Source organism: Balaenoptera acutorostrata, chromosome 9 (assembly GCF_949987535.1).
Source record: "Balaenoptera acutorostrata chromosome 9, mBalAcu1.1, whole genome shotgun sequence".
Classification (NCBI taxonomy): Eukaryota; Metazoa; Chordata; class Mammalia; order Artiodactyla; family Balaenopteridae; genus Balaenoptera; species Balaenoptera acutorostrata.
The window spans coordinates 86,647,631-86,669,824 of record NC_080072.1 but is presented as its reverse complement, the minus strand read 5'-3'; the positions used below and the strand labels follow the sequence as shown (position 1 = coordinate 86,669,824).

Genomic DNA, 22,194 nt, shown 5'->3' with positions numbered 1-22,194 from the left:
CTCAACCAAGTGTATGTTAACACATCCCCACAAGCTAGTTTGCATGTGTATGGGGCTGTAGAGTCTGGGGAGTATGAGAGTGTTATGTGCTGTCTATCCCAAAAGATCATCATATGAGGCAAAGGAAACATTAAGGAAATAGATAGGAATGGTCAAATGCCAAATGTTAAAATATTTCTCATGCGTTTTTAATATTTACATTGAGATAAATAAGCAAATTATTATAAAATAAAATACAAAACTTTAGAGAATATTTCAAAATGTTCTTTTTTGCCAGATGCAACAAGATACTAGGAATAAATAGAGGAATTTTCTGGAACCAGCTTGTCTTTCCTTTTTTTATCACCATCGAGTGATGGGGTTGTATTTTAGTCAGTGTATTGTACATGTGAGTGTGAATAAGATGGAACTTTTCTCAAAAAGAGAAATGAGCAAAGAATATATGTTGTCAACTTGTCTAAAACATTTTTTCATGTTCTGACTCATTTTTCTTTGTATTGGCATTTCAAGGGATTTTGTTTTTTAATTTGACTATTAAAAAACCTTGATAACTTCAGTGAAATCCCATGAAAATAATATAAACAACTGTAATGGAAAATGAAAAGATGATAATAGCAACCAGCACTGTGATATTCCTTGTCAGTGTTCTTTACTATTTAGAATAGTAACAAATCCCATATTAATTTGACTTTTTGAACTTTGGCCTTTACTTTGGTGGAAGAAGTTCCTTTCACTTTGCTTATTATCTGTTTGCAATGAAAAACAATTAATGACCATACTTTGATATGATCATCATAGAGTTGTAGAGAGGGAGGAGAGTTATGCAACTATTTATATATCTATGTGTTCAAGGAAGTTTACAGGCTTGATATTTGAATCCTGTGGAATGTAGCCTCCTTTCCCAGAGGGAAATGAACATATACATGTACTTAATGTAGTTTAAAATAAAGCAACACCTTTTCGTAGAGGCACTTTCTATTCCAGGCATGTTTAGGTATAGGGAAGGGGAACAAGAGTTATAAAACATAATTCTTGTCTATAAGGAGTTTACAGTTTAGGGGGGTTGAGGGCACTCAATGACTCAACGAGGATAAGCCTGATACAGGTGGCTACAAGGTCACCCTTGAATAAACTCTGCTTTAGGAAAGACCAGCCTACTCTTATTCTGTTAAACTCTTTAATGCAGTGTCCAATAAACCTGAATATCAAGCTCAAACGCCACTTTAGAAATGTTTCCAGGGGTGCTAATAGCCAACAAGTTAATATGATTCCTACACACTTGACACAACTCACCAGAATTCTTGAATTCGGTGAGCATATTGACCTCCTTTAAGAAAGATCACCATTTAAACTTCGAATGCTAAGTTCTAAGAGAATGAAGTAAATAATAAGTGATATTCAGGTTCAGAGGTGGAAGAGAAAAGAGGTCTCACCTTGAGTAGAATATTTTGTTGGATTCTCCAAAGTGGCAAACAATAAGGAGAACACTAACTAAGACTCTGAATAAGTTGAGAAATAAGATAAAAGCCTAAGATGGAGGTCAAAATGTCCCCTAGATTTAAGGATACACTTAGGCTGAAAGGGAAACTATTGAAAAAGATGTAGAAAATGCTAAATATTTCACAAAAAATATATTAGAACAAAAAATCTATTAGAATAAACCAACTTAGCAAAGTTTGTTTGCAGAATATGAAATCAACATACATGCATCACTTGCATTTCTGTACATTAACAATGAACAATCTGAAAAAGAAATTAGGAGAACAATTCCATTTGCAATACCATCAAAAAGAATAAAATACTTAGGAATAAGCTTAACCAAAGACATGAAAGACTTATACACTGAAAACTACAGCATTATTGAAAGAAATTAAGGAAGACATAAATGGAAAGACATCCCATGTTCATGAACTATTGTTAAAATGTCCATGTTACACAAAGCTATCTACAGATTTAATGCAATGCCTATCAAAATCCCCTAATTTTGCAGAAATAGAAGAAACGACTCCAAAATTGATATGTAACCACAAAGGACCCTCAATAACCAAAGCAAACTTGAAGACCTCACACTTTCTTTTGAAATGAAGTTTTCTTATTATTGTGGGTTAAAAGTCCAAAGTCCTAAGTGTCCATAAATTATCCTCCTAAATTTATATTTTGGTTCATTCTCGGTGACAGAGCTTTCAGTGTCTGAGTGGCATTGAGAGCTCCTTCAATATCTCTAGCTTGGACTTCTGTCACTGACATGGTGTGGGTATCTCAGAGCCTTGGCTGTTTTACCAGTTGATCAAGTCCCACATGAACCATGCTCAGAAGGGCCCCACGCTTGCTTGCTTTCATGCTCTGCTATTGCTGTCTTGAAATTCTTAATGATTTTATCTTTGAGCTTACGTTTTGTAAGTAAAGTTTATGGGACAATAAAATATACGCATGAGCAGAGGAGACATGTGCAATATGTGTGTCTGCCACCATTCCTGCTGCCCCATTCACATATAGTTTTCACCCTGCTTATGGTGTGCTTTCCATGACATACTTATTTGGTACCCATTTGGAGTCTTACTGAGTTCCACCAGAATTCTGTGCTACTGGTCACATCCAAGACTAAATGAAGGTGTTAACAGCTCCGGGAGGCCATGCTTTCCATTTGAATCTGAACTTACTTCTAACACAGAAAGAAAGCAGTTGTCTTTTAAGAAACAAGAATGTCCAAGGAATCTTATCATATCCTTTCTTACTCGTGTTACTTCCCAATATTAGCCAAACCCTTTTGCTGAAAAAGATGACATATATGAAAAAGAGAAGAGAGAACAACCCACAGAACCCATTTAGGGCTCAACCTAATCTAGTATGATGTCATCTTATCTCGAGTCTATCTGAAAAAAGAATTTACTTGGGCACATTCACAGGTTCCGGGTGAACATGAATTTGGGAAGGACACTATGCACCCCAGTGCAAATACTTTCAACAACACTTTTTCTTTGCAGTTTCAATAAGAGGCACTATATTTTCATTTTGCACTGGAGCCCACACATTATGTCACTTTTTACTGTTAGAGCCCATGTTGGAAAATGGGGCTTCATGACATAGCCAAGTGAGTCTGACAACTGAATTCTAGAATTATCCAGACTTACCCACTTTTTGTTGCAACAAGTTGGTTCCAGGCAAACCTATGTGAAAGGGGCATGTCCACAGTGGAGCAGAGAACTTTGGTCTCTATATCACCAGACTCACTCCCAAGATGAAGAAAAGAAGAGCTTAGCAAAGCATAGCCAGTTATTCTTCCTAACTTTTCCAGTCAAGTAGGTCACCTCACCTAGCCAGTGTCAGTGAATATAAGAGCAGGGAGGTTAAAAGTTATACTCATCAAATTCCCTTCACATGCTAGTACCATTATGAAGGAGAAGGGAAATTGTCACTAATGCTTCCCTGTTTTTTTCAATCTCTTAACCCATTCAACTATGCCTTTAAGCCTATACTTAATGGAATATGGCTCTCCCTTCAGGAAAAATAGACCTTTAGGACAGTCCTGCTCATACTTTTATGGGGCTACTCATTTGAGTGGTCTTCTGGAACTGCTGCTGGACGACTTAGAGTTTCATCCCAGAAGTCTCTGATATGGGTGAGAAATTGCATGAATTTAAATTAACTCCAAGGCTACTCATATCCAATGATCAGAAACAACTTTTTGTTCTACCAGCCATCCACAGCACAGCTAACCATAGGAATTTGATGGGGTTAAATGACAAACTAACATTAAATACATAAAAGCATCCAGTAATACAATTCAGAAATCATAGAAATGCTGCAAATTTGAAAGTACATCTTTGCCAGTATCAAATTCTTCAGACAGAAATTAAAAGGGCACAGATTAAACGCTCTTATGAAATAAGGTCCTGAAGTATTAAAGCCCAAATTTGAAATCAAGTGTCCTTGTTACTGTGGGTTAAAATTCCAAAGTTTTAAATGTCCATAAACCATCCTCCCAAATGTACATTTGGTTCATTCTCAGTGACAGGGCTTTCATTGCCTGAATGGCAGTGAGTGCTCCTTCAATATCTGTAGCTTGGACTTCTGTCACTGACACGGGTGTGGATCTCTCAGGGCCTTGGCTGTTTTATCAGTTTATCAAGTCTCTCATGAACCATGCTTTTAAAGAGTCTAGAGTTACTAAGATACAATTTGAATTTACAGCACTATCCCCAAAATTTAAAGACAATCTCAAAAACAAGCCAATCCCCCACTCCTAGAAGAGTGAAACTAGGCACATTTTTGTTCCCAGAATCCAGTACAGAATTTGACCAAAGAACATAGCAGAACCTCAATGGCATTTGAGACAAAGATAAAGTCTCTTTGGTTTTAGCCTCACTAGGATGTCCATTAGTCTATGGCATTTAACTGAAATTTCTGACATGCGAACTTCGAACCAGGAGGAATCTTTTAACCTGACGTTGATTTGTCACTATGAATTTGCCATGTGCAGTGCACAGCCCTGAGCATCTGTCACACATGGACTCGTGAGTTATCCTTCCTCTTTGATGACCTTGTGGTTCACACTACAGTACTGAACTGATTATGGGTTCTGTCGAGTGACATTACACCTCCAGTTCTGATGCATAGATTTGACAGTCCTATGCCGCCATGGCCATTTTCACTGCCTCCTGCAATGGAACTGCATAGACCAAAGGCGGCTGCCTTTAAGAGAACATTTATTTCTCCAACATAATTGACAAATCCATTGTCATCTTGGGTCCACATATAAAGGAAGTCACTTGAGCCTACGGTAGACCATATGTGTCAATGCCTACAAGTCCTACAAAACATGTTTTCCTTATAATTGAGTCTTTGTCTCAGACAAGCCTGCTTGAGAAAAAGTGTACCTGGAGAGTAAGGCAAGGTGGACAGCTGCCTGAGACTTTCCTGCCCTGTAAACTCCCACACACTCTCAAGTCAAGTGCCAGGTAAAGGTCTCTGTATACTAAAGACGCTCCAGGTGCCTTATCATTCCACTCCAGGTATTGCTCAGTCACCTGCAACTCCCTAGGGCCCCTTTTCTTTATGTCAGACCTTTACTTAAGTGGCTCTAAAGAAACAACCACTCTCCCACGCCATAAGCTGCAGCCATCAGCCAAAATCAAAGTATCTTATGGCTGGTGTACTGGGTTGAATGTTGGCCCCCAAAAGGATATATCCATGCCCTAATCCTTGACCTTTACCTCATTTGAAAAAAAAGGTTTTGCAAATGTCATTAAGGATCTTGAGATGGGATTTCCATCCTATATTATCTGGATGGGTGCTAAATAGAATGACAATTGTCCTTATTATACAAGAAGGGCAGAGGGACATTTGAGACAGACAAAAGAGAAGATACAGACACAGAAAGGGGGTGTTGTGAAGACAGAGACAAAAACTGAGTGATGTGGTCTCAAGCCAAGGAAGCTGGCAACCACCAGAAGCTGAAAGAGGCAAGGAATAGAATCTCCCCTAGAGCATCTGTAGGGAGAGCAGCCTTGCTGACACCTTGATATCACACTTCCGGCCTCTACAACTGTGAGATAGTAAATTTCTATTGTGTTAAGCCTCCAAGTTGATTAGTCTCCCAGCAAGCACGGGACACTTATACAGCATGCATTAAATCTTTCCTAGGCTTCAGCAGTTTACTGCACAAACCTAAATATTTTCAAACAGTCAAAGGTCTCAACATCCCACCATACATTAAAGACCAAGGCACTAGACTACCTTCCTTAGCAGTACCAAAATATTTTCCACATGGACATTTTCCTCTCCAAAATGTCTGCTCCTTTCTTTTTATTTCTCAGTGTTCCCAGGTAATGCACCAAATGTTAGGGTCTTCTAATTAGCTTCCAGCAAGTACAATGCCTTAATTCCATTTGGTTTGGAATAAATTAGGAAATAAGATAAAAGAGAAAAGAGGGAGGGCCTAATATTCCTGTTACTGTTGATAACCCTGGCTTGAGAATCCAGTTTGAATGAAATGATAACATAACGGAACCTCAGAATTGGGCAGATTTACTAACTAGTAATACACAGAATGAGAGAAACAGAAGACACTCACTCACACTCTCAATGGAGAGAACAGAATTAGTCAAGGCAAGCATGCTCACTTAATTCTTTTCAAGCTTTCTAAATAAGTCATTTGATTACCCTGGGGCAGAGTCAGTAAAGAAGCAGGGCTGAAATGACTCTAAGAGTTCTCTTGACGGGACTGAAATATCAGGAGCAGGAAAGGGACATTCCCTCACTCCCCACCACCACCACCCCCAGCAGTAAAAAATGATCATCCTCATTGGCAATGTAAAGGAAATCAGAAACTATGCTAACTCTGATTTACTCTTAGTATACCAACAGCTAATCAGGAGCCTTGTGCAAAAGCATGTTGATTAGTTGCTAATAAAACTCTTTAGAAGCAGACCCCTCCACATGCCTCAAAGGGAAGATGCAGACCTGTGTGCTTCAGGATTTTCTCACCAAAACCCCACACAATTTCTTTACTATTCCAGCCAAGTATAGCTTAGCCCTACCCTCATACCTGTTTTTCTTGGTTTAGTAATAAAGAAACATAGATGGAAATAAAGAAGAGATATCAGGTAGAAAGATATAAAATAGTGGGGAAAATAATATAAGTGAAGTCAAGTACCACCACCATTTACTAGAAGTGAACTTTCAGCACCAACATTAATATTTTTTCCTGTTATATCTGTAAATGATAATAACTAATATGTACATAACAATTTTCAATTTAATCAAATCTCATTTTTATAACTAACTACTTCACAACAAGTAACATGCTAAGGCAACATCAATAGATGAAAAAAGGTAGTCCCTGGCCCCAAGGAATGTTGCCCAGGAGAAGACAGAGATATGTAAAAAATACAATTACAATACAGTGTAGCGAGTGCAACAATCAGGCATGCAGAAGTGCAAGGGTAGCAAAAAGGAGCATGTGATCACAACACTAAAAAGACTGCACAAAAGACATAATATGTAAATTGAGTTTTGAAAAATGAAGTGGGTTTCCCAGGTGCCCCATAGGGAGAAAGGAATTCTTGGAGGAGGGAAAAGCATAAATGAAGACCGTGAATTGTTCATATAACCCAGAATTGAAGTAGGCAATGGCAGGAGAAATGATTGGACACAGGCATCATGAATACTTCAGTGTCTGCATTTTATCAAGTCCATTCTAAAGGAAACTTTGCAGATCAACTCGTGGGTGGGGGGTCGCGGGGGGACAGAACTAGTCATTCCTGCCAGAAACACTGAAACCAGTGTTTCACCAAACTCAAACTCACCAAAAAAAGACTTCAAAGGCAACGTGGTGTCACAGAAAGGGCTTGTTTTTTTGTTTGTTTGTTTTTAGTTCATTAGGCCTCACTTAAAATTCTGATTCCACAATGCACTTGCTTTGGGATCTTGAACAACACTCATAACCTCTGCAAGTTTCAGTATAGTAAGTTTATGTGATTACCTTTATCTGTAATATCCCTGCGTTGCAATCTTAATGGAAACTCAAGTTCAGGTCAAAGACAAGTTTCTCTGTGACTTTTCCTTTGAATTGATTCAAAAGCCGTCTCTCCCGTCCTCATTTGGTTTCTCTTCTGGAATCTCATAAGAACTTCTATGACCTCTTTGGTTTTTTGTTGTTGTTGTTGTCTGTTTGTTTGTTTTTTAATTGAAGTATAGTTGATTTACAATGTTGTGTTACTTTCAGGTGTACAGCACACAGTGATTCCTTTTCCACATTTTTTCCCCTTATAAGTTATTACAAAATATTGAGTATAGTTCCCTGTGCCATAGGGGAGATCCTTGTTGTATCTATTCTATGCCTTCTTTGAATGACCGTAGCACTTGTTGTCTGTACCATTTTTATGTCTCTGGTTGCTTTGTGACTGAAAATGAAAACTTTGTTTGTTCATGTCCTGGCCCTTCCTTTAAAATGTGTTCATTTATCTATTTCATATTTATTGACTACATCTTAGACACCATGTTAACTGCTGGTTCTAGATGTTAGTAAAATATAGACCTTCCTGCTCAAAAGGTCACAGTATTTGTGGGAAAACAAAAAAATGAACAACCTATGTCTCAAAGAGCTTTGTACGTCCCAAAGAGAACACACCTAGTAGGTACAATAAGTACATGTATCATACGTAAATGTATAAATAGTTAATGGGATTAAAAACTAGAGATAACTGCTTTTCGATTCTGAGGAAATGATGATTGTATTTCACCAGGAGCTCAATGCCAGTCTGAGAATGAGGGCTTAACCCCCGTCCTGACTCACTGCATCGCTTTCCTATATAAAAATACACAAGTCTGTACATACACTCTAGAAAAAGGCTTATCTGGCATGAATTTCAGATAGCAAGAAGAAAACTTCAAGAGGCTCAGAGAAGCATCCAGAAGCTCACATGATTATCTGGCACTAATACAACTTGCTTGACAGGAAAATAGAGCTGTAAATCTCACAAAATTAGATGATCTTTGAATAATTTCAAAACCTCTTGCTATTAATTGGAAATCCTAGAAGAATAGCTTCTTTTAAAATGTACTGATAATATGCTTTACAGCTTAATATTCAGCAGCCTATGTTTTGGCTAAGTGAGCTTCAGAAAAGAAGGAAACTTGTGGTTTAGCTCCATTTACTTTGGAACCTCTGGTTCCAAACATCTATTTCTGTGCTCAGTCATCTTATCATCTGGAAAATGGAGGCAACTCTAAGAAAACATAGTTACAGAGATGTTGCACAGTTTCATGTGTCATTGTCTTCATTTGTTTCAGAATACCAATAACATCTAAGCTACGACTGAAAGAGTGCAATGTTATTTGGGGTCATCTAGTGCAGCTCTGTCAAAGTAAAGAAAAGGAAAGGGGCCTAGAATAACTATAATTTTCCCAAGAGGACACAATTATTTTATGGTAAATCTAAGACAAGGACCCTGATCTCTTTGATCCCATTCCATTGTTCTTTCATTGGGTTCTGAACAACCCAGAGAAATAAAGAGAAATAAAACTCCTATGTGCTGTGTCACTGGTACAGGACTTGGCAAGACTGGAATTGGAGCACTACATATTAAGAGGTATCTGGGAAATTCTTCAAACTAATTGAGATATACACCAGGTACATAGAAAACAGCATGTTTTCTGAAGATGATTCTGTGGCATGAACAGAACTGGTAACTGAAGGTGTGTGTGTGCTGCAGTTCCAAACAGGATGGGTGAATTCTTGTTTTCTGACACCTTGAAGACTCCACCCCAACATACACATTAAAATAAAATTAACATTTCAACTGGGTCATATTTAATTCTGCATGCTCTTGTAAGTCAGCAAAATATTCCATATATCATTTAAGGTGTCACTTACTTTTTAACTTCATTTTTCATTTCTAAAAGTCTTTCCAAACACAAAACAGATGTTGGAAAATGGTATATGGGAAGCTGCAGAGATGAAATAAGCATATTTCATTCAGCATAAAGATGAATATCCAAACAACTTCTTCAGAGCCGAAAGTGTCCAAATCCACTGTCTTCATTTTGTAGTCAAGGCTTCCGGAAAAATATGCTAATGGATTCCTAATTACCCAAATGCCCCATATCTGTTTCAGTAAGTATCATTATATATTATGGAAATTTTTCTCAGTGACAGAGAAAGACATCCTGGCTGAACATCCCCCTGCCCGTGACACAGAGATAATGGTCTCAAGCTACCTTGAAGGCGTTGGAGCCCACTTTATCCGTTACTAATATTAATGGAGGACAAAACTTAATATTCTGTTTGCTCTGTATTTGTTAAATCACTTCTTCCCTTCATTAAAATGGATGACCCATAATTGAGTCTGTAGTGTGTGTATCATTGGAAACTGAACAAATTTTTGTTGCTTTTATTAATGTCATAGGTTTCTAGGGAGGGTCTACTCAATAACTAAGTCTAGTTTCACAGTTACAAATAAATTATAATGTAACTTTGAATAAATTAAGCTCATCATAAAGGAAGGATACTGATAGTTGCTACTACCCCTTCACTGAGGGGCTCTTGTAAAGCACTAAATAAAGTAACAGAGGTGTATATGCGTGCATATATTTTCAATGATATTTGTACACACTTAAAAAGAACTCTACAGAATGCATTATAAAACTCTTGATGCTGTGTGTCCCTAGTTCCCAGCTCTCTCATTAAAACTACTTAAATGAACAAAATCGTATCTATTAGGATAGCTATCAGAGTACTCCAAATACTACTTCTTGCAGTACCCTGTCCCAACACTTTGCCTTCCTCTTCCCATTAGTCCTCTATTCAGAAATCCCTGAGATTTGTTCATTAATTTGTGAACATATTTCTTCATTCAGCCAAGAAAATTTATTGATCCCTTACCAAATTTCAGGCACCATTCTTCAGTATGTTTCGTAGGCATGTTCAGGAAACACAACAGTGATTAACACAGATGAATATACCCTCTCTCGAGCTGAGGGGGGAGACAAAAGTAAAGAAGCAAATATAAAATCATAAGTATAAATATGTAAATAGAAATTAAATAAATGGATAGCATAACTAGTATATCAGGGAAGTGCTGGAGAAAAACAGCAAACAAGGAAGGGAGATGGAGATTGTTAGCTGGTAGGAGGAGGCTGCAATCTGAAACTAAGTGAGCAATGAGGGCTTTCTGGGGAAGATAAAATTTAAGAGGGAGCAAGGTGCATATCTGGGAAGTGAATAGTACAAGCAGAGGGAACAGTCAGATGGAAAGCCAACGAGGCAAGAGTAGGCTTGGAGTATCCAAGGAGCAGAAAGGATGTCAGTGTGTGGAAAACAGAGCGAGCAAAGTGGAGAGGAGAATGAAACAGTCAGAGAGGAAACAGAGCCCCAGATTTCTAGGGCTGTGGAGGAACTTTGAGGACTTTGCTTTTTCTGTGAAGAAGCCATTGAAGAGATTTGAGTGACATGATCTGACATGTTTTAACAGGATCTGTCTGGATGCCATGTTGATTAGAGACTGTAGGAGAATAAGCACAAGCCCCAGAAGACCAATAGTTGATTCAAAGAAGTGATTACTCAAACATGGTCCCCCTCCTCAGTGAGGACGCAGAGCAGAAATCGGCAAATAATGGCCACATATCAAATCAGGCTTTCAGCCTGGATCTGTGTGACTGTGAGCTAATAATGGTTCTCAAGTTTAGAAAGCTTGTTGAAGAAGAAAGAGGAGGAGAAGCCCCAGAAACTGTATATCTCCCACAAAACCTAAGATATTTAAAATCCAGAAAATGTTTTCCAACACCTGATGTAAAGCATGTGGCTGGTAGGAGGTGCTCAACAAAATTTGGAAGAGGAATACATGAGTCAATTAGTTCCTGAAAACGTTATAAAGTGATAGGTGTCAAGAAACATTTACGCCTTCACCCTTAACCTTCACAAATGATGCCATTTCCATTGAGCTATTGAAAAATATATTCTGGCTTTCAAAACAATAAACCAGAAGGCATTTTCTCACATAAGCAAGGTCATAAACAACTGTCAAGTAAAGTTGAAATAGCAACAAATCAAATAATAACAAAAAACATTTTTATAGATTTTTAAACCTTACAAAGCATTTTCATGTTCATTATCTAATTTAATCCTCAAATCAACTCCATGAGATAGTTATTATTTTCCCATTAGAAATGACCACATATTAAATCCTCAGTGATTGCTCAAAAAAAGCTGAAATCTTGAGTGTTACATCTATTAATGCCAAGGTTGGGTTTTTTTCCGATGGGAACACTGGATGCTAAAATCAACAGGGATTTTCAGCTCAAGATGGCAGACTAGGAAACATATTTACTTTCTGTTCCTCCTGAAAGCATATTTAAATAAAACTGTAGAAATACCAAAATTAATCAACCAATAAAAACCAAGACATTGTGGAAGTCATCAACCACAGAAAGATTTCAACACATTTCGAGAAGGCAAACAATGAAATGGAGGAGCCATGAATAAAATAATTAAGAAAAGACTACCCTAAGTAAGGTCTGCACAAAGTCAGTCAGCTTTTGCTGAGCTCTGGTTATAGTAAAAGGCAGAGGAAAGAAGAGGGGCTGAAAACAAGGAGATAAAAGTCATTTTAGGAAAAAAAAGTTCATTTAATTAGCTCCAGGGAACACTCAGCCTGCTGCCATACTAACTCATGAATTACAATGGATTGTTGGTAAGCAAGACAAGAAAACAGGGAACAAACAAAACAAACAAAAATCAAGACATTGTTTCTTACTGAACTCTTCGCAAATGAGATCAAGGAGTTATGGTTCAGTGCCACAACTGTAAATCATTTCTGCTCTTGGAGAGGTTAGAAAGGGCTTATAATATTTACCCTTTTATTTTCAGACAGAATTTAGGTCTGAGCAAAACCTTTTGTGTCCTCCAACCCCAAAGTTTATTGGGGATGGAAGTCCAAATTTGCTGTGACATACCATAAAAAGAATCTCATGAGCAGAGGGTCAAACTAATTTTGGAATATATGAATTATGCCCAGTGTTATTTTCAATAGATCTAAACAAAAATATATAAACACATTTTTACTGATCTATATGATTCTGGGTTCTGAAATTTCTACATGTCACATGAGTGATACATAACACACAATGTCAGCCCCAGGAGAGAGAAAACACTCCAATGAAGCAAGCCAAAGAAACAAGATTCAAAAAAGGTAAAGTGATGTGTAGAGCAGGATTGTTCAATTCATTCCTGTCATGCTGTAGATTCCAGCTCCTGAATAACAACACATGTTTTCCTTGTCCTAGACACACAAGAGTACGTCTCCTCTCTTGGGCATAAGAACCTCTAGAGTTACATATGTGTAGTAAAGTGTGGACCCAGCTGGCATACTCACAATGACCAAATGGTGTTGATCATACTTTAAACTAAGACATCGCTCCACAATGAAGTTGCAATAAATGATGTATTTGCTTTCTAGACATGAAGGAGATGCCTTACTGGATATACTCCAGGAAAGCCAGAGAAACTGGCTTCTAATCCATACGGAATAATTCACTGGTGAATTTCTTTCCGGATAGCCCATGATTTATCTATAATATAATCTTTACATATCTGGATCCTTCAAACTAGACAAAGGGAAAATCTGGGCTGCAAGTCTCACTTAGAAATGTAGGGATGGTGCTATGATGACAACTGGTGGTCCCTAACCTGTATCTTCTGAGATTAGAACCCAGTGTGGTGGATGACCAATTCATGCATTGAACAAAAGAAGACCTCCTACACGGCAGTGTATCTGTTCGTTACAGGTATGGCACTTAGGGCTAAGTACCATAAGGACTACAAGAAAAAAAGAAAACAAAGTAACACATGAAGCATATATGATAAGGAAGCACCACAGTCCAGAGCACGAGCACTGGAATCACACAGGCTTGGTTCGAATCCCGGCTAAGCCACTACCATCTGTATACCCTGAAGAACAGTCGAAGGTTTAAATGTTGTTTTACCAAATTTCAAAAAAGAAGTGAAGAAAGAAACAATCTGCCAGGAAGGGACATCGTGGGGTGCAGCATCCAGTCGGATCAGGGCTCTGCATCTCCTGCTCAGAAACCTTCGCCACCTAGCTCATGGTGATGCTGGCAGCTGAGCAGCCCTGGAGAAGGCGATCCTGTCTCCAGGCCTCGCAGAGAAGCTGAGGAGGTCCCTGGAGGAGGTGGCCCACACCCTGGCAAGCCCTGGGTGCCTCCTGCACTCAGCTCTGAGCAGGCTCTGGCCTCTGGGTCCCATGGTGGGGAAGGGCTGGCCGATACATAAGCAGGGCTGAGGGGCCTGCAGAGCGGGTGCCCAGACAGGGTGAGCTCTGGAGGAGAAAGCTTCCACAGTCCCCAACAGTCTTCGCATGGCGGCCCATCCGGTGCCAAACACCTGCCACCTATAGCGAGAAGACCCAGCCACTAGAAAGTCCAGAAGGGGCCCGACCCTTTGCCCTTGGGCCAGGGTATCTCCACGGACTAGGCTTGCATGTGCCCCTCGCCTCACCCCCCTGCCCCGCCCGCCCTTTCTCTGTGACAGGTACAATGGACATGTCACAGAGCCAGGCTGACCCGTCCACTGTCCACTGCGTGTTAGACCTCGAGAAGAGTTAGAAGCTAGGGAGAAGCTCTCCCACTTTCATTCTCTGCTCTCAAATCAGGCAGGCAGCAGCTCTGATATGGAAGATATGGACACCACACCTCCTACACAGGCTGTCATTTTCCATTCTGCTCCTGTTTTCCCCAGCACCCCATTTACGGCTTTGGCGGGCATCGGTTCTTCAGCAGGCAGCATCTCTGACCCCGAACCTATGGACACCACACCTCCTTCGCAGGCTGTTATTTTCCAGTCTGCCTCGTCTCCAAGTAGAACCACTACCCATTTCACACCACTGTTCCAAGTTCTGGCAACACACCACCTAGTGGTAGCAATGCCTTTGCCCATGCCATGACTCATTTACCTGCAAACCCAGCTAAGAGATAGACCAACGCTTCAAAGTTATGACAGAATGATGAGTAAGTTATACGCTTGGAATTTCATTTATTATTATTAACAAGCACAACTGTAGTGCTTAGACTATAACAAGTACTATTCTAAGTGCTTAGCAAATACTAACATTATTCCTCATAATCGCAACACTATAGGTAGGTAATATTCATAATATTCACCTTTTATGGGGGAAACTGAGACCCAGAAAGCTTGGATAGCTTGCCTAATGCCACACAGTAAGTAGATGGCAAAAACCCAGGATTAAAACCAAACCGTGTAGAGTTTCATCACTTTGCAGGGACACCGTATTATAAGTTGTGGTTAAGGAAGGGACTAAATTGACAAAACTCTGAACTAAAAGGAGAATGGACAAAAGAGAAAATGAGTGATCCTAGAAACTAGAGAATATTTAGGTTCAGAAATTTCTGATGATGAGACCCGGAAGAACAAAACATGGTTGGAATATCAACTTGTGTTAGTATCTGAATCCAGTGAGAAATGGTTTTATTTTCTGTAAAATTTAGAAAGGCCAGTTGGATGAAGATTAATGAACGAAAAAGTAGAAAGAAAAGAATAAGGTTCCTTAAGTTAGACACAACCACTTCCCTCTAAATACTAGGGGTGGGATCCTGTGGGAAAGGATGGATCTCTCTCTACCAGGTGTGTCTCCTGGATGAACAAGGAGAAACATGGCAAACATTTTACTGGTTTTGATGAGCCCTCAAAACCAAGGCTGCAGTTTCCAAGAACGACCTAAGGTAGCATAACTACTGTGTGTCAGACATGCCACTAAGTGTGTTTGAGTCACCCATTTTAATTGGAAAAATAGTTCCTATGAGGTAAGCATTAGTTTCCTATGGTTGCTGTAATAAATTACTACAAATGTGCTTGCCTAAAACAAAACACACTAATTTTCTTATGGTTCTGGAAGACAGAGGTCCAAAACCAGTTTCCCTGGGCTGAAACCAGGAGTTGACAGGGCCAACCATCCTCCTTCTAGAGGCTATAAGGGAGAATCTGTTTCCTTGCCAGCATTCCTTGACTTCTGGCCACATCAATCCAACCACAACTTCATCATCACATTCTCTTTGGAGTAAAAATTCCCTCTGCCTCTCTCTTATGAGAACAGTAGTTGTTATAGTTGGGCCCGTCCAGGTACTCCAGGAGAATCTCCCCATCTCAAAACGCTTACTTTCATCCCATTGGCAAAGTCCCTTCTGCCAAATAAGGTGACCTTAACAGGTTTAGGAAAGTAGAATATGGACATTTGGGGGCAATGGTATTATTCAGTCTACTATAAGGTAGATACAATTATCTTTCTCAGATGTAGGAAATGAAGTTTAGACAATTATCTTTCTCAGATGTAGGAAATGAAGTTTAGGGAAGTAGTTTGTCTCAGGTCTACAATTTCCAGAGTAAAGATTTAAATTCTACCAGTGAGACTTTAGGACACACTCTAAACAACTTTAATCTGTGTCCTTAACTACTGCATAATGCTTGGTAAAGAGTCACACTTAGGTAGCAAGACCCAATTGAATAAAATACAAGTAATGTCTCCTCTTTCACTATGTTTTCCTGGTGTATTTATGAATCTTGTCCAGAGTAGAAGAGTTCAGAAAATTGTTATGCACGTTTACTAAGAGAAAGCATTCACTATTTGATGTGCACGGAAGAATGGAAGGCTTTTCAAAATAAAATAAAATATGCCACCAAATAGTCAAGTGTCACAACAGAGGTAACCCCGTGGGAGTCATGAGGAGACTAAAATTATCTCCAATTGTGCATTTGAGAAAAGTTTCACTAAAGGCAGGTGCAGTTCCACCAAGCCCTACAGCACAAAAGTAGGATTTCTGGAGCACGAGCTGTGCAGATCCTGAACTTCCTCTGGCGGTTTTAGCACCACTGCTACTCCCTTTCCCCCTTTGGCATGGTAGCATTGGGCTTACTAAAGACAAGAGTTTCTGTGTGTTTGCATGTGCCCCTCGACCCACACATTGCCCTGCCTGCCCTTTCTCTGTGACAGGTAGAATGGACATGTCACAGAGCCAGGCTAAGCCTTCCATTGTCCAGTGTGTGCTAGAACTCGAGAGGAGTTAGATGTGAGGGAGAAACTCTCCCTCTTTCACTCTCTGCTCTCAGATCAGCAGCTCTGATATGGAAGCTATGGACATCACACCTCCTTCTCAGGCAGTCATTTACCATTCTTCTCCTGTTTCCCCCAGCACCCCATTTACGGCTTTGGCGGGCATCGGTACTTCAACAGGCAGCACCTCTGACCCCGAACCTATGGACACCACACCTCCTTCCCAGGCTGTCATTTTCCAGTCTGTCCCATCTCTAAGGAGAACCACTTCCCATTTCACAGTGTTGTTCCAAGTTCTGGGAACACACCACCCAGTAGTAGCAATGCCTCAGCCCATGCCGCGACTCATTTACCTGCAATGCCAGTAAACAGATAGACCAAGACTTCAAAGTTATGACAGAAATTTGAGTAAGTTATACGGTTGGAATTTCATTTATTATTATTAACAAGCACAACTGTAGACCTTAGAGTATAACAAGTACGATTCTAAGTGCTTAGCAAATATTAACTCACTTCTTCCTCATAATGGCAACCCTATAGCTATGTAATATTCATAAGATTCAAATTTTGGGGGGGAAACTAAGGCCCAGAGAGGATGGATAGCTAGCCTAATGCCACAGAGTAAGTAGGTTGCAAAAACGCAGGATTAATCGCAGATCGCTCAGACTTTCATCCCTTTGCTGTGTTACCATAATATAAGTTGTGGTTAGGGAAGGCACTAAATTACAAGACTCTGAACTTAAAGGAGAAGGGATAAATGAGAAAATGCGTTATCCTAGAAACTAGAGAAGATTTAGGCTCAGAAATTTCTGATGATGAGACCCGGAAGAAGAAGAACTTTGTTGGAATATTAACTTGGGGTAGTATCAGAATCCATAGAGAAATGGTTTTGTTTTCTGTAAAATTTAGAAAGGCCAGTTGGATGAAGATTAATGAACGAAAAAGTAGAAAGAAAAGAATAAGGTGGGCTTCCCTGGTGGCGCAGTGGTTGAGAATCTGCCTGCCAATGCAGGGGACACGGGTTCGAGCCCTGGTCTGGGAAGATCCCACATGCCGCGGAGCAACTGGGCCCGTGAGCCCCAACTACTGAGCCTGCGCGTCTGGAGCCTGTGCTCCGCAACAAGAGAGGCCGCGACAGTGAGAGGCCCGCGCACCGCGATGAAGAGTGGCCCCCACCTGCCGCAACTGGAGAAAGCCCTCGCACAGAAACGAAGACCCAACACAGCCATAAATAAATAAATAAATAAATAAATAAATAAATAAATAAAAATTAAAAAAAAAAAAAAAAAAAAGAATAAGGTGCCTTAAGTGAGACATAACCGCTTCCTTCTAAGTACTAGGGGTGGGGTAGTGTGAGTAAGAATAGATCTCTCTCTAACAGGTTTGTCTCCAGGATGAACAAGGAGAAACATGGCAACCATTGTATTGGTTTTTATGATCCCTCAAAATCAAGGCTTCTGTTTCCAAGAAAGACCTATGGTAGCATAACTACTATGTGTCAGACATGCCACTAAGTGTGTTTCCAGTCACACATATTTTTTTAACATCTTTATTGAAGTATAATTGCTTTACAATGGTGTGTTAGTTTCTGCTTTAAAACAAAGTGAATCAGTTATACATATACATATGTTCCCATATCTCTTCCCTCTTGCATCTCCCTCCCTCCCACCCTCCCTATCACACCCCTCTAGGTGGTCACAAAGCACCGAGCTGATCTCCCTGTGCTATGTGGCTGCTTCCCACTAGCTATCTATTTTACATTTGGTAGTGTATATATGTCCATGACACTCTCTCACCCTGTCACATCTCACCCCTCCCCCTCCCCATATCCTCAAGTCCATTCTTTAGTAGGTCTCTGTCTTTATTCCCATCTTGCCATTAGGTTCTTCATGTCCTTTTTTTTTTTCCCCTTAGATTCCATATATATGTGTTAGCATACTGTATTTGTTTTTCTCTTTCTGACTTATTTCACTCTGTATGAAAGACTCTAACTCCATCCACCTCATTAGAAATACCTCCATTTCATTTCTTTTTATGGCTGAGTAATATTCCATTGTATATATGTGCCACATCTTCTTTATCCATTCATCCGATGATGGACACTTTGGTTGCTTCCATGTCCTGGCTATTGTAAATAAAGCTGCAATGAACATTTTGGTACATGACTCTTTTTGACCTATGGTTTTCTCAGGGTATATGCCCAGTAGTGGGATTGCTGGGTCGTATGGTAGTTCTATTTGTAGTTTTTTAAGGAACCTCCATACTGTTCTCCATAGTGGCTGTATCAATTTACATTCCCACCAACAGTGCAAGAGTGTTCCCTTTTCTCCACACCCTCTCCAGCATTTATTGTTTCTAGATTTTTTGATGATGGCCATTCTGACCAGTGTGAGATGATACTTCATTGTAGTTTTGATTTGCATTTCTCTAATGATTAAGGATGTTGAGCATTCTTTCATGTGTCTGTTGGCCATCTGTATATCTTCTTTGGAGAAATGTCTGTTTAGGTCTTCTGCCCATTTTTGGATTGGGTTGTTTGTTTTTTTGTTATTGAGCTGCATGAGCTGCTTGTAAATCTTGGAGATTAATCCTTTGTCAGTTGCTTCATTTGCAAATATTTTCTCCCATTATGAGGGTTGTCTTTTGGTCTTGTTTATGGTTTCCTTTGCTGTGCAAAAGCTTTTAAGTTTCATTAGGTCCCATTTGTTTATTTGTGTTTTTATTTCCATTTCTCTAGGAGCTGGGTCAAAAAGGATCTTGCTGCAATTTATGCCATAGAGTGTTCTGCCTATGTTTTCCTCTAAGAGTTTGATAGTGTCTGGCTTAACATTTAGGTCTTTAATCCATTTTGAGTTTATTTTTGTGTATGGTGTCAGGGAGTGTTCTAGTTTCATACTTTTACATGTACCTGTCCAACTTTCCCAGCAGCACTTATTGAAGAGACTGTCTTTTCTCCACTGTATATGCTTGCCTCCTTTAGCAAAGATAAGGTGACCATATGCACGTGGGTTTTTCTCTGGGCTTTCTATCCTGTTCCATTGATCTATATTTCTGTTTTTGTGCCAGTACCAAACTGTCTTGATTACTGTAGCTTTGTAATATAGTCTGAAGTCAGGGAGCCTGATTCCCCCAGCTCCATTTTTCGTTCTCAAGATTGCTTTGGCTATTCGGGGTCTTTTGTGTCTCCATACAAATTGTGAAATTTTTTGTTCTAGTTCTGTGAAAAATGCCTGTGGTAGTTTGATAGGGATTGCATTGAATCTGTAGATTGCTTTGGGTAGTAGAGTCATTTTCACAATGTTGATTCTTCCAATCCAAGAACATGGTATATCTCTCCATCTATTTGTATCATCTTTAATTTCTTTCATCAGTGTCCTATAATTTTCTGCATACAGATCTTTTGTCTCCTTAGGTAGGTTTATTCCTAGATAATTTATTCTTTTTGTTGCAATGGTAAACGGGAGTGTTTTCTAAATTTCACTTTCAGATTTTTCATCATTAGTACATAGGAATGCAAGAGATTTCTGTGCATTAATTTTGTATCCTGCTACTTTACCAAATTCATTGATTAGCTCTAGTAGTTTTCTAGTGGCAGTTTTAGGATTCTCTATGTATAGTATCATGTCATCTGCAAACAGTGACAGCTTTACTTCTTTTCTGATTTGGATTCCTTTTATTTCTTTGTCTTCTCTGATTGCAGTGGCTAACACTTCCAAAACTATGTTGAATAATAGTGGTGAGAGTGGGCAACCTTGTCTTGTTCCTGATCTTAGTGGAAATGGTTTCAGTTTTTCACCATTGAGCACAATGTTGGCTGTGGGTTTGTCATATATGGCCTTTATTATGTTGAGGAAAGTTCCCTCTATGCCTACTTTCTGCAGGGCTTTTATCATAAATGGGTGTTGAATTTTGTCGAAAGCTTTCTCTGCATCTATTGAGATGATCATATGGTTTTTCTCCTTCAATTTGTTAATATGGTATATCACGTTGATTTATTTGCATATACTGAAGAATCCTTGCATTCCTGGAATAAACCCCACTTGATCATGGTGTATAATCCTTTTAATATGCTGTTGGATTCTGTTTGCTAGTATTTTGTTGAGGATTTTTGCATCTATGTTCATCAGTGACATTGGCCTGTAGTTTTCTTTCTTTGTGACATCTTTGTCTGGTTTTGGTATCAGGGTGATGGTGGCCTCATAGAATGAGTTGGGAAGTGTTCCTCCCTCTGCAATATTTTGGAAGAGTTTGAGAAGGATAGGTGTTAGCTCTTCTCTAAATGTTTGATAGAATTCGCCTGTGAAGCCATCTGGTCCTGGGCTTTTGTTTGTTGGAAGATTTTTAATCACAGTTTCAATTTCAGTGCTTGTGATTGGTCTGTTCATATTTTCTATTTCTTCCTGGTTCAGTCTCGGTAGGTTGTGCATTTCTAAGAATCTGTCCATTTCTTCCAAGTTGTCCATTTTATTGGCATAGAGTTGCTTGTAGTAATCTCTCATGATCGTTTGTATTTCTGCAGTGTCAGTGGTTACTTCTCCTTTTTCATTTCTAATTCTATTGATCTGAGTCTTCTCCCTTTCTCTCTTGATGAGTCTGGGTAATGGTTTGTCAATTTTGTTTATCTTCTCGAAGAACGAGCTTTTAGTTTCATTGATTTTTGCTATTGTTTCCTTCATTTCTTTTTCATTTATTTCTGGTCTGATCTTTAAGATTTCTTTCCTTCTGCTAGCTTTGGGGTTTTTTTTGCTCTTCTTTCTCTAATTGCTTTAGGTGCAAGGTTAGGTTGTTTATTCGAGATGTTTCCTGTTTCTTGATGTAGGCTTGTATTGCTATAAACTTCCCTCTTAGAACTGCTTTTGCTGCATCCCATAGGTTTTGGGTCGTCGTGTCTCCATTGTCATTTGTTTCTAGGTATTTTTTGATTTCCCCTTTGATTTCTTCAATGATCACTTCATTATTAAGTAGTGTATTGTGTAGCCTCCATGTGATGTATTTTTTACAGATCTTTTCCTGTAATTGATATCTAGTCTCATAGTGTTGTGGTCGGAAAAGATACTTGATACGATTTCAATTTTCTTAAATTTACAAAGGCTTGATTTGTGACCGAATATATGATCTATCCTGGAGAATGTTCCATGAGCACTTGAGAAAAATGTGTATTCTGTTGTTTTTGGGTGGAATGTCCTATAAATATTAAGTCCATCTTGTTTAATGTATCGTTTAAAGCTTGTGTTTCCTTATTTATTTTCATTTTGGATGATCTGTCCATTGGTGAAAGTGGGGTGTTAAAGTCCCCTACTATGATTGTGTTACTGTCGATTTCCCCTTTTATGGCTGTTAGTGTTTGCCTTATGTATTGAGGTGCTCCTATGTTGGGTGCATAAATATTTGCAGTTGTTATACCTTCCTCTTGGATCGATCCCTTGATCATTATACAGTGTCCTTCTTTGTCTCTTGTAATAGTCTTTATTTTAAAGCCTATTGTGTCTGATATGAGAATTGCTACTCCAGCTTTCTTTTGATTTCCATTTGCATGGAATATCTTTTTCCATCCCCTCACTTTCAGTCTGTGTGTGTCTCTAGGTCTGAAGTAGGTCTCTTGTAGACAGCATAT

At 39.2% G+C, this 22,194-nt stretch overlaps 1 pseudogene; it reads left to right on the top strand.

Annotated features, from left to right (window-relative positions):
- The window catches only part of LOC103010005 (centrosomal protein of 78 kDa-like), a 62,138-nt pseudogene extending 45,190 nt beyond the window's left edge, over positions 1 to 16,948 (top strand).
- Positions 16,949 to 22,194: the final 5,246 nt, after the last annotated feature.